This window comes from Myotis myotis, unplaced genomic scaffold (assembly GCF_014108235.1).
Source record: "Myotis myotis isolate mMyoMyo1 unplaced genomic scaffold, mMyoMyo1.p scaffold_m19_p_40, whole genome shotgun sequence".
Lineage (NCBI taxonomy): Eukaryota > Metazoa > Chordata > Mammalia > Chiroptera > Vespertilionidae > Myotis > Myotis myotis.
In genome coordinates, this window is record NW_023416347.1 from 1,801,373 (window position 1) to 1,813,583 (window position 12,211).

Consider the following 12,211-nt stretch of genomic DNA (forward strand, 5'->3'; position numbering starts at 1 on the left):
GTAGCTTAAGCATGATTGTTCATAGTTAAAGTGATTAATTACCCACCTTGCACTTAGTTGAGGGGTTTTATTCCCTCCCTAACTTCAGGGGAAAATCCCTACCTGGGGAAACAACCTTTCTCAGAGAGGAGACCTTGGTTAAAACATAGTGCCAAGAAGGTGAGCAAACATATTAAGAACAGTATGCCATATATGCCAGGTCCCTTGAAACAGCAAGCATGGACCGGCTCCCGGCAGTGAGTATGACCCTGGGTAAATCCCTGGCTGCCTCAGTCCCCCCCCCCCCGCCCCCCTCACTACGGTTGAAGTGAAGATCCACATGTTAAGTATGTTGATTGGGGAGGGTACAGGACTGCAAGCATTCCAGCATCCATGTTCTTTTACATTAACATCAGTCACTACCTTGCCTCCAAGTACCTTTACCTTTTGCATTGGCGAGGTGAGTGCTCCATTAGGCGGGGCTGATGGTTAACTTGATGCCACGAACATCAGTGGTGATCCTGTGGTTTCCATTCATATTGTGTATGAACCTGTGATAAATGTGGTCTCTCCATATATTTGCTCAGTGTCCTTGGAGAGGGAACTGGGTGTAATTCTCCTTCCTGACCCAGGGTTCCCAGGTGGCCATGCAAGCCCAGATCCTGGAATGATGCTCTGAGCAGCCCCAGGCACCTTCCTCTATTAGGTGTCAGCCTTGCTTTCACATGGCCAGGGGCGTTACCTGCTCTCCAGGGACCAGGAGTCCCACAGGACCCCCAGCCCTCTCCAGGGGTATCCATTTCCTCATTCCTAGGTGGCATACTTCACCCTCAGCTTTCTTCTATATGCACCCATCCTCTCATTCCTTTCCAGGGATTCAGGATCTTCCAGCGCCTCCTTAAAGGTTTAGGGTCCTCCCTAAACAGCACCTCTACACTCCATACCTCCTTCCTGCCATCAGAGTCTTCCCAAACTCCCCACCTTTGCTCAAACTGGGGTTCTATGAACTGTTCCTTCAGTTCATCCATTCCTGGGGCTTAGATTATCCTCCATTTTCTCTCACTAGATTGATAAATATCTACAACCTTCTTTAGTCACTAAACTTCACCAGAGTAGCAATCCACAATAGGACCATGTGGTTCAGCACCCAGTGACCCATCATGCTTGACAAAAAAAGATTCAGCCTCTGCAGAGACAACTCCTCTCCCTCCCCAAGCAGGTCAGTGGCTAAACTACTTCATTACAGTGGACTAGGTTGGGCCTGCCTGAGTCACTAGTTTTCTTAGAGCACATGCGGACTCCCAGGTCCTCCCTCCTGCAGCAGAGCTTGCTCCAGGTCCCACTAACTATGGCCCCAAAGAACAGAGTGGCCACCAGCCTGGACTGGAACTAGAGAGGGTCTCAGAGCCACACACATGGCCCAGCACCAACTCTCCCTGGCAACTGCTCTGGGCTTTTTCCTGCCCACACCTACCTGCCCAGCTGCCACTGCTGCTCCCAGCCTTGACATCTGAGAGGAATCTGGGCTCCTCAACCCCCTGAATCAAAAATAGCCCAGTGTCTACCTCTGGCTGGAAGGTGCAGTGACCACAGGGGCAGGTACTGGTCCAGAACTTTTCCATAGGTTTTAGTCTCAGGGAGCACAGATGTCATCATCCCCTGTGGGTGATTGTGCAGTTCAGCCCCGGTTCCTCACCCTCCTGACAGTACCAGTTCCTCACTGACAGTACCAGCACTTCTCCTACTGTTCTCGCCATCATTGCCTGCTCTGCCCTCATGAGAACCCTGGCTGCTGGTTCACCACGAACCCTCAGAGTGTACTGGTGTTTACATGTGTGTTAACTAACTGGGGCAATAAAACAAATACATTGATTTTAGAGGGAGAAAAAAAATAGGGAGGGAGATAGAAACATCAATTTGTTCTTCCACTATTTTTATGTATTACTAGAGGCCTGGTGCATGAAAATTTGTGCACTCAGGGGGTGGGTCCCTCAGCCTGGCCTGCGCCCTCTTGCAGACCAGGAGCCCTCGGGGGATGTCTGACTGATGGGGAGCGGGCCTAAGCCACAGACTGGCCTCCCTCTACTGGAGGCATACCTGCCCTGATCATTTTAGCCCTAGCTGGTTTGGCTCAGTGGATAGAGCATTAGTTGAAGGATGAAGGGTCGGGGGGTTGGGGAGGTTGATTCTAGTCAAGGGCATGCACCTCAGCTGCAGGCTCAATCTGGCTGCCTGTTAGAGTACATTCAGGAGACAACCAATCAATGTATCTCATCACATCTATATTTGCCTCTCCTCCTCCCTTCCACTCTTTCTTTAAACAAAATCAATGGAAAAATACCTTTAGGTGATGATTAACAACAAAATAAGTACATTTAAAATCAAATATACTTAAACTTTGAAAAAATGTTTAAAACTTATCACTTCTCATTATTTTACTGTTTTATTAAGAATGTTCTTGAGCCGGAACCGGTTTGGCTCAGTGGATAGAGCGTCATCCTGCGGACTGAAGGGTCCCAGGTTCGATTCCGGTCAGGGGCGTGTACCTGGGTTGCGGGCACATCCCCAGTGGGAGATGTGCAGGAGGCAGCTGATCGATGTTTCTCTCTCATCGATGTTTCTGACTCTCTTTCTCCCTTCCTCTCTGAAAATCAATAAAATATATACTAAAAAAAATGTTCTTGAGCAAATTTGTTGCCACTGTATCAGTATGTTGGAAATTATCCAAATGTTGGAAATGATGGACTACTGAGATGTCTTATCACATCCAGGGGGTTTAAACTTCCTAAATGATGGCAATGAAACAGGGACAGGAACATTGCCATGATTTAGGAAGTTTGGGAAGTCATTGCCATCTTTTAGGAAGTTTGAACCCCCTGATGATGAGCATGTTTACACCAGGGATATTAAAAATATTACAAACCTAGACATCACTTAATGTATTATTGAATGCGTAGACTTAAAAAGTAGTGCTGGAGAATGTAAACAATGTAGACTAAGTGTTTAAATATGCAGTACAAATTGGCTTAAATTGAACACAGGATAAAAATTGAGAAAAACAGTGTTCCTTTCAGTATTCAAAACCTTGGTTCCATATGGCAAAGAAGTCATGGAGTTGCCGCAACCTGCACGGTGGATTTCAGCATGACCTGTGTAGGGCAGTGGAAAATTACCAGCCCTGCACGGGGAAGTGCAGACCTTGAAGCTGTCCCCGGAGATAAATAGCCCCGGACACTGAGAACCGGCTGAGGAAGTTAGGCCCTGATTAATTGTTAAGATAAGCTGGATGCGAGAATACCAGGCAGGAGTGATACACTCCCATGCCGTTAGGACACAGCACAGACCCCTTTGGAATTTCTTTGTTCCCTTTTACTCCCTCCTGCATGAATCCTCTTTGTCCTCATTACACCCCACCCCTATTTTGAGTCGTGTATAAAAAGCTGTAACTGTAACCACTCGGGGCTGCTTCCTGCGCGCGCCCTGCCGCGGCAGCAGCCCAGATTCAAATCTGCTAATAAAGAAACTCCCTCTCCAGATTGGCAAGGGAGAGCATCTGTTTCACCAAATTCTTGGTTTGCCGTGGTTTCCTGTCTTGCGGGTAATTTCTCCTTATAACATTTGGAGGCCCCAGCGAGATGTTGCCCGCTGAGGGGGTTAGAGTCCCCCGAGTAGACGGTACCCAGCATTGCCCTTCCTAGGGACCTGCACGGCGCCGGTAAGTCAGGATTCTGTTCCACGTCTTTGTTTGCTCGCGAGCATCTGGAGGTCCAGGAACGGCGGGACGCTGCCTAGAGTTCCAGACCCGACTCAGGAGGGGGACGCCCCGACTGTAGTCCTGGTTTCGTTTTGGTGTGTGTGAAACTGCAAGAATGGATTGGTTTGTCTTTTTGTTGCTTCTAGGATTGTTGTTAATTGTTGTCTTAACGGCTCTCTGTGAACTTTATCAGAACGCTCGGCTGGTGCCGGGGGGGGCATTTACTCTGCCCCTGCTGGGACCCCGAGTGGCAGTGAAGTCTTTTCTCTCTAGCTTTTATTGCGCCCGCGATCGCGCCTACGTAGGGTTTTGCGGTTTTTGCAATCTGTTTACTGACCATCCTCTCCCTCTCGGCCAAGATGGGACAGGGTGGATCTAAGGGCCCTTTGAGCCCCCTTGAGTGTTTAATTAAGAACTTCACTGACTTCCAGGAGAGGGCAAGGGAATATGGGGCAACTGTGAATACTTATGATCTGAGAAAGTTTTGTGAACATGAGTGGCCCACTTTTGGGGTAGGCTGGCCAGGCGTGGGCACCCTAGATGTGGGTCCAGCCGGGGCGGTGCAGGCCGTGTGCTACGGCAGCCCTGGCCACCCGGACCAAATCCCCTATATTGACACTTGGATTGATATTTTAGTTGATAAGCCCTCCTATTTAAAGGACTGCGGTTGCCCCCGGAGAAAGGGAGAGAAAGGGGAACGGGCCAAGGTTTTCTTGGCTAAACAGGCCCCAAAAGGCCCCAGAGGACCCCCAGTACTCCCGACGGCCCCAGAAAGTCCAGGGCAGGGACGTAGACGGGGAGCACCACCCCCGTACCCTGTGCCAGCGGGAGCCTCCGGGCCGGGGGCCACTGCACCCGAAAAACCCCAGCCAGACTCCACGGTCTCGAGTCCGCACCACACCCGGAGTGGGGCTGAGTTCAGGGTGCCGGGGGAGGCTCAGGCGGCTGGACTGTATCCCCTGAGAGAGACGGGAGAGAGAGACGGTGCAGGTCGTCAGCTCCGCACTTATGTGCCTTTCACTACCTCTGACCTCTATAATTGGAAGAACCAAAATCCCCCGTTTTCTGAGGCTCCGGAGGAAGTGATTACCCTATTGGAATCAGTGTTCTATACTCACCAGCCCACCTGGGATGATTGTCAGCAACTCCTCCGGATTCTCTTCACCACCGAAGAGAGAGAGAGGATTAAGGCAGAGGGGAGGAAGCAGGTGCGGGATCCTCAGGGGGAGATAAACACCAACGAGAGAGAGATTGAGGAGCAATTCCCCTCCGCCCGCCCGAATTGGGACCCTAATACCCACCGAGGGGAGGAAGCACTTACCCAGTACCGCCAGGTCTTGCTTAGGGGACTCAGGGCTGCCGCGAGGAAGCCCACTAACCTCTCCAAGGTAACAGAGGTCAAGCAGGGCCCATCTGAGAGCCCTACGGCATATCTCGAGCGGCTGCTCCAGGCTTATCGGACCTGGACGCCAATAGACCCCAGGGCTCCAGAGAATCAAGCCGCAGTTGTCCTCCAGTTTGTGTCTCAGGCAGCCCCCGACATTAGAAAGAAATTACAGAAGCTGGATGGGTTTCAGGGAAAGTCTCTCTCTGAGCTGGTGGCTGTAGCCCAGAAGGTGTTTGACCAGCGGGAAGATCCTGCTAAAACTACCCAGGAGCTCACACAGAAAATGGCCAAAGTTCTCTTGGCCCGGGAAGAGCAGCCCCGAAAAGGGGCCAAGGGCGGCTCCAAGAAAAGCCGGAGAGCTGGGGCGCTAGGCCCGAACCAGTGTGCATACTGTAAGGAGGAAGGACATTGGAAGAGAGACTGTCCCCGGCTAGCCGGAGCACGTAAAGAGCCGGCACCAATCTTGGTAGAAGAGGTAGACTAGAAGTTTCAGGGTCCCACGGCCCTCCGGGAACCCAGGCTAAAACTCTCGGTAGGGGGGCAGCTCATTGACTTTTTAGTGGATACTGGGGCCACTCATTCGGTAGTGCTAGCGCCAGTGGGCCCCACTACCGCTCGGAAGATCAGAGTGGTAGGGGCAACCGGGGTGGCCAAGAGCTACCCCACCTCGGAAGGGAGGATCACAGACTTAGGCCGGGGGCTAGTCATCCCTTCTTAGTAATCCCCGAGTGTCCAGACCCACTCTTGGGTAGGGATCTCCTCCACAAGTTACGTGCCACTATCACTTTTGACGGCGGGGAAGAGCCCCGGATTGAGGTAGGGGGAAATTACTCGTCACAGTGCCTATAGATGAAGAATACCTCCTCTATGAAAAGGATCCCCCTACCGGTGGAGAGTTGTTAGAAAAATGGAAGAGGGAAATCCCAGGAGTTTGGGCTGAGACGAACCCCCCGGGCCTCGCAAAGGAACAGGCCCCAATCCATGTCCAGCTGACCAGCACGGCCCAGCCCGTGAGGGTGCGACAGTACCCTATGACTATCGAGGCAAGGAGAGGGGTCCGTGAGAACATTCGTAAGCTAAAGGCAGCCGGGATCCTAGTCCCAGTTCAGTCCCCATGGAATACACCTCTGCTGCCTGTAAAGAAGCAAGAGACGGGGGAGTACCGCATGGTCCAGGACCTCAGAGAAATAAATAAGAGGGTAGAGACTATACACCCCACGGTGCCGAATCCCTACACCCTCCTGAGTCTCCTGCCTCCCGACCGAATTTGGTATAGCGTCCTGGATTTAAAGGATGCCTTCTTTTGCCTCCCTTTGGCCCCCAAGAGTCAGTTGCTGTTTGCCTTCGAGTGGAACGACCCAGAAGAAGGGGAGTCCGGACAGCTGACCTGGACTAGGCTCCCGCAGGGGTTCAAGAATTCCCCTACCCTGTTTGACGAGGCCTTAAGCCGGGATCTCCAGGGCTACCGGGTTGAACACCCGGAGGTCACTCTCCTTCAGTACGTTGATGACCTCCTGGTGGCCGCCAATACGGAGGATGACTGTGTCCAAGCCACCCGCGACCTCCTACAGGCCTTAGACCAATGGGGGTATCGGGTCTCAGTGAGGAAGGCTCAGCTCTGTGTGAAGAAGGTAGTGTACCTTGGGTTCCAGATAGAAGGAGGGACCCGGACCCTAGCTGAGAGCCGGGTCCAGGCAGTTCTCCAGATACCTACCCCGAAGACCAAAAAGCAGGTACGGGAGTTCTTAGGCACGGTGGGGTACTGCCGGCTTTGGATCCCCGGCTTTGCAGAGATCGCCAAGCCCCTGCACTCAGCCACTGCGGGAGGGGCCGGTCCACTGGAGTGGGCTGAAGAAGAAGAAAGGGCCTTTCAGACCCTCAAGGAAGCTCTTCTCCAGGCCCCGGCCCTTTGCTTGCCCAATCTAGAAAAGCCCTTCCAGCTCTTTGTGGCAGAGAATCAAGGTGTTGCAAAGGGGGTGCTGACACAGACGTTGGGACCTTGGAAGAGGCCTGTTGCCTATTTGTCCAAAAGATTAGACCCCGTGGCGGCGGGTTGGCCTGGGTGCCTGCGAGCCATAGCCGCAGCTGCTCTCCTGGTGAAGGAGGCCACGAAGCTCACCTTTGGCCAGAATCTAGAGGTAACATCGTCCCACAACTTAGAGGGGCTACTTCGGTCTCCCCCTGACCGGTGGATGACTAACGCACGAATAACCCAGTACCAAGTACTTTTACTAGATCCTCCGCGCGTGAGTTTTCGACTGACCTCTGCCCTCAATCCTGCCACCTTGTTGCCTGAGACTGATGACTCTCTGCCCCTGCACCACTGCGGAGACCTGTTGGACACGCTGACCTCAGCTCGACCGGATCTAAAGGACCAGCCACATCCCGATGCCGAGGTAACTCTCTTTACAGATGGAAGCAGTTTTGTAGAGAATGGGGAGCGACGTGCCGGAGCAGCAGTCGTCACCATAGACTCAGTAATTTGGGCACAAGCATTACCCAGAGGTACCTCGGCTCAAAGGGCTGAACTGATTGCCCTTACAGAGGCACTCCAGTGGGCGGAAGGTAAGAAGGTGAACATCTATACTGACAGCAGGTATGCCTTTGCTACTCTCCACGTGCATGGGGCCCTATACAAAGAGCGGGGACTGCTCACGGCAGGGGGAAAAGCCATTAAGCACGCAGCCGAAATAGTAGACCTCCTGACAGCAGTCTGGAGGCCTAAAAAGGTGGCTGTTATCCACTGCCGCGGTCATCAAAAGGATGACTCCTTCGTAGCTAGGGGAAACCAGCACGCTGACCAAACCACGAAGGCTGCAGCCAAGAGGGAAGGGGCAAGCATCATGGTCTTCAAACCCCAGCCCCCGGAGGAACTGTTTGAAGAAACACCCCATTACTCCAAAGAGGAGATAGCACTAGGCAAGAAGTTAAGGGGAACGCCCACCCCAGGCGGCTGGTATCTATTGCCAGGTGGGCGAATCCTCCTCCCAAAAGCAGTGGGGAGGCGGGTAGTGGAGCAAACTCACCGCGCCACTCACCTAGGGGAGAGCAGACTCATTGAACTGATTAGGAAATATTACCTACTTTGTGGTGTCTACAAGATTGCAAGGGACATTGTAGGACGATGTGTTGCCTGTGCTCGGGTAAACGCCAGCCCGAGCCCCCTGGTTCGAGAGGCAGGAACAAGAAGACGCGGGGACCACCCCGGAGAACACTGGGAAGTAGACTTCACTGAAATGACCCCGGCAAGAGGGGGCTACCGTTATCTGCTGGCATTCATTGATACCTTCTCGGGTTGGGCCGAGGCCTTCCCGACCAAGGGAGAGACGGCTCAGGTAGTAGTGAAGCACTTAGTTAATAATATCATCCCCCGATTCGGCCTACCCGTCCAGCTGGGGTCGGACAATGGCCCAGCATTTATAGCCAAGCTCACCCAACTGCTGGCCTCGACCCTCCAAATTACCTGGAAGCTCCACTGTGCCTATCGCCCACAGAGCTCAGGGCAGGTAGAGAGACTCAATAGGACCCTAAAGAAAACAATAACTAAAATGAAACTAGAGACTGGCGGCGACTGGGTGGGTTTGCTTCCTCAGGCCCTCCTCCGGGTAAGGTGTACCCCAGGGAAAGAAGGTCTCACCCCCTTCGAGGTCCTGTATGGACTTAAACCTCCCGTGGTCCCCCGGGTAGGTCCCCCGGGTAGGACCTAACTAACATCAAGCAACAGACTTTGCTTAAGTCTCTACAGGCCCTGCAGACGGCTCGTACCCAGGCTCGCGCCGCCCTCGCAGACGCCCGCCCGAACCCCAGTCCTGAGGTTCCAGGGAAACCGCTTTTCGCTCCGGGTGACCTGGTCTACGTTAAGAAGATCAGCCCGCCGCAACTGGCTCCTCGGTGGGACGGGCCCTTCCAAGTCATCATCAGCACACCCACGGCGGCCCGGCTTGCGGGAAAGACTGCGTGGATCCACCATTCCCGGTTAAAGAAGGCACCGACTCAGGACGACCAAGGAACATGGCGGATCATCCCCGACCCACTGAAGGTCAAGCTAACCCGGTCGGATGGACAATTCTAGTCCTAATTCTGTTTTCCCCCTTGTGTTTGGGTGTAAACCAATCCCTTGTCAAACCCCGATGGGTACTCCTCAGGACTTCGGATGGGAGCGCAATTACTGAGAACATCACCTACTCCTCCACCCCTACCTTGACCTTTGACCTTAGTAAGGTGTTTGGCGACCTATGTAGAGAATTAGGTCTCTGGAATAGGGGGGGTTTATATTTATCTGGCCTGGGAGTAGCAGGAAGGGAGTGCGATCCCCTTTACGTTGCTAGACAATTGTGGCGCACCTCCCTTTATGGATGTCCGGGGTCCACTACGAAGAGAACTTGTGGAGGTATTGAGGATTATTACTGCCATCACTGGGGATGTGAGACCTTCGCCCCTTGGAAGGGGCAGACAGACTCGGACATCCAACTCCTGAGGCATACCACCCCCAGGCCGGAGAGTTGCTCACAGTCAGATCAGTGTAACCCAACCTCCATACTTGTCAAGCGGGGGAGTCAGGCCTCCTGGTCCACTGGGAAGACATGGGGGGTCCGCTTGTACCTATCGGGCCAGGATCTAGGGGCCCTGTTCACAGTACAGAGGCTGCAAGTCCGACGCACACCTAACCCCATCGGTCCAAATAAGGTACTCAACCCCGGACCTAGACCCATTCACCAGCCTAAGCCCACTGCCCCTGCGGCGACCTCCACTCTCGGACCAGACCAGAGAGAGCCTGCAGGCACCCCTCCCGGTCTCCCCCAACACTCACTTTTGAGGACTCTCGACTCTGTCTTCTCCCTCCTAAATGGTTCGAACCCAGAGAGCACTACTGAATGCTGGCTCTGTCTGGATCCAGCCCCACCCTATTATGTCGGCATCGCGGCCAACATCTCAGTAGGCAATTCCACAGCTCTGATCAGAAATTTGACCCTCTCAGACGAAGGGGAGGGTGAGAATTCCCAGATCCAGCAGTGTTTCCAGGTTTCCAGCCATCTCACCCTGGGAGACATACAGGGCGAAGGGACTTGTTTTGTAGATGGAAGTTATTCTATGAGCCAGTCCCCCTATCGATCTAGCTGTAGTTTTCAGTTCCTCCTGAGCTCGGGCACTGCAAGTCTTTTGTTAGCCCCAGAGGGAACCTGGTTCGCCTGTACTTCTGGTCTCCACCGCTGCCTATCCCCTTCTGGGAGGACTGAGCTATGCATTTTGACATACGTAATACCTCAAGTCTTTATATATTCTGGGTCGGCAGGGATGGAGCACTTCTTAGCTCCGGACCCACACCTAAGGTTGCAGAAACGAACTCCCTTGCTTGTGCCTTTACTAGCTGGATTAGGAATTGCTGGGTCAGCAGCGGTTAGAGCCGCTGCCCTAACCACCAGTCAAGTTAACATCCAGAAGCTATCTGTCCAGTTTTCTGAAGACATCAAAATAATACAGGACCAAGTGAGTCACTTAGAAAAGGCCCTTGATTCCCTGGCTGAAGTAGTTCTCCAGAATCGTCGAGGGCTGGACCTTCTGTTTCTCCAGCAGGGAGGCCTCTGTGCTGCCCTGGGAGAGGCCTGCTGTTTCTATGCCAACCATTCTGGAATAATTCGAGAAAGCATTCAGGTATTACGTAAAAGGCTCAAGGATAGGGAAATAGAGCGAGAAAATGCCCAGGGTTGGTTTGAAGGACTGTATAATTGGTCCCCCTGGGTGACCACCCTCCTGTCGGCTCTGGCAGGACCCCTCTTACTACTCCTGATAGGGCTAACTTGTGGACCAATACTCATAAATCGGATCCTAGCTTTTGTTAGTGAAAGAGTTCAAACTATTAAGCTCCTAGCTTTGGCTACCCCATATAGAAGACTTCCCCAGGTAGGGGAATCCCCAGTATAGGAGCATTTGCTAACCGCTGACCTTTGGCTTTTGGAAATTGCGCTTGCTTGCTTGCTTGCAGATCGGCTAGTCAAGGATTTGACCAGAGAAGGTCACTAGAAGCAGTGGGGAATGTAGGGCAGTGGAAAATTACCAGCCCTGCACGGGGAAGTGCAGACCTTGAAGCTGTCCCCGGAGATAAATAGCCCCGGACGCTGAGAACCGGCTGAGGGAGTTAGGCCCTGATTAATTGTTAAGATAAGCTGGATGCGAGAATACCAGACAGGAGTGATAAACTCCCATGCCGTTAGGACACAGCACTGACCCCTTTGGAATTTCTTTGTTCCCTTTTACTCCCTCCTGCATGAATCCTCTTTGTCCTTGTTACACCCCACCCCTATTTTGAGTCGTGTATAAAAAGCTGTAACTGTAACCGCTCAGGGCTGCTTCCTGCGCGCGCCCTGCCGCAGCGGCAGCCTGGATTCAAATCTGCTAATAAAGAAACTCCCTCTCCAGATTGGCAAGGGAGAGGATCTGTTTCACCAAATTCTTGGTTTGCCGTGGTTTCCTGTCTCGCGGGTAATTTCTCCTTATAACAACCTGTAGGAGAACCGACGCACAATGAAGATACTACACAAGAAATACGAATTTTTAAGGCATGGGAGGCCAGGTGGAGCCTCTTGCAAGAAGAGGAACACACGAGTCTGAGTCCTGCCTCTTTTATTCAGTTTGGTTACACATTTGCCCTTTAGCAATGCATGCAGGCAGAGCAGATAGAATCAAAGGTCAGTAAAGCTCAGTAAAGTTTAGTTATCAATGTAAAGACGATCAGGTCAGGAAATCGCCTTGAGCCATCACAATCACAGCGGAGCACTCTATGCTGATTCAGCCCTGCTGAGATCAAGGTCCATCTGCCTTCCACTGTCTCTTTTGCACTTTCATGCTAATACAGCTATGCAGTGGTCTCTGGCATGGAGTCATTGAGGAGTGAATGAAATTGAAACATACGTCTTAAATGCTGCACTGTCCTGCTACTCAGTAAAATAATAAATTCAATTTAAAAATTGGCAAAAGATTCTGAGAAGACATTTTAACAAAAGAGATAAAGACAGTGTAAATAAATGTATGAAAAAATGTTCACCATCAAAAATTCTTAGGTAAATAGAATTAAAACAAAAGCGAGTTAACCT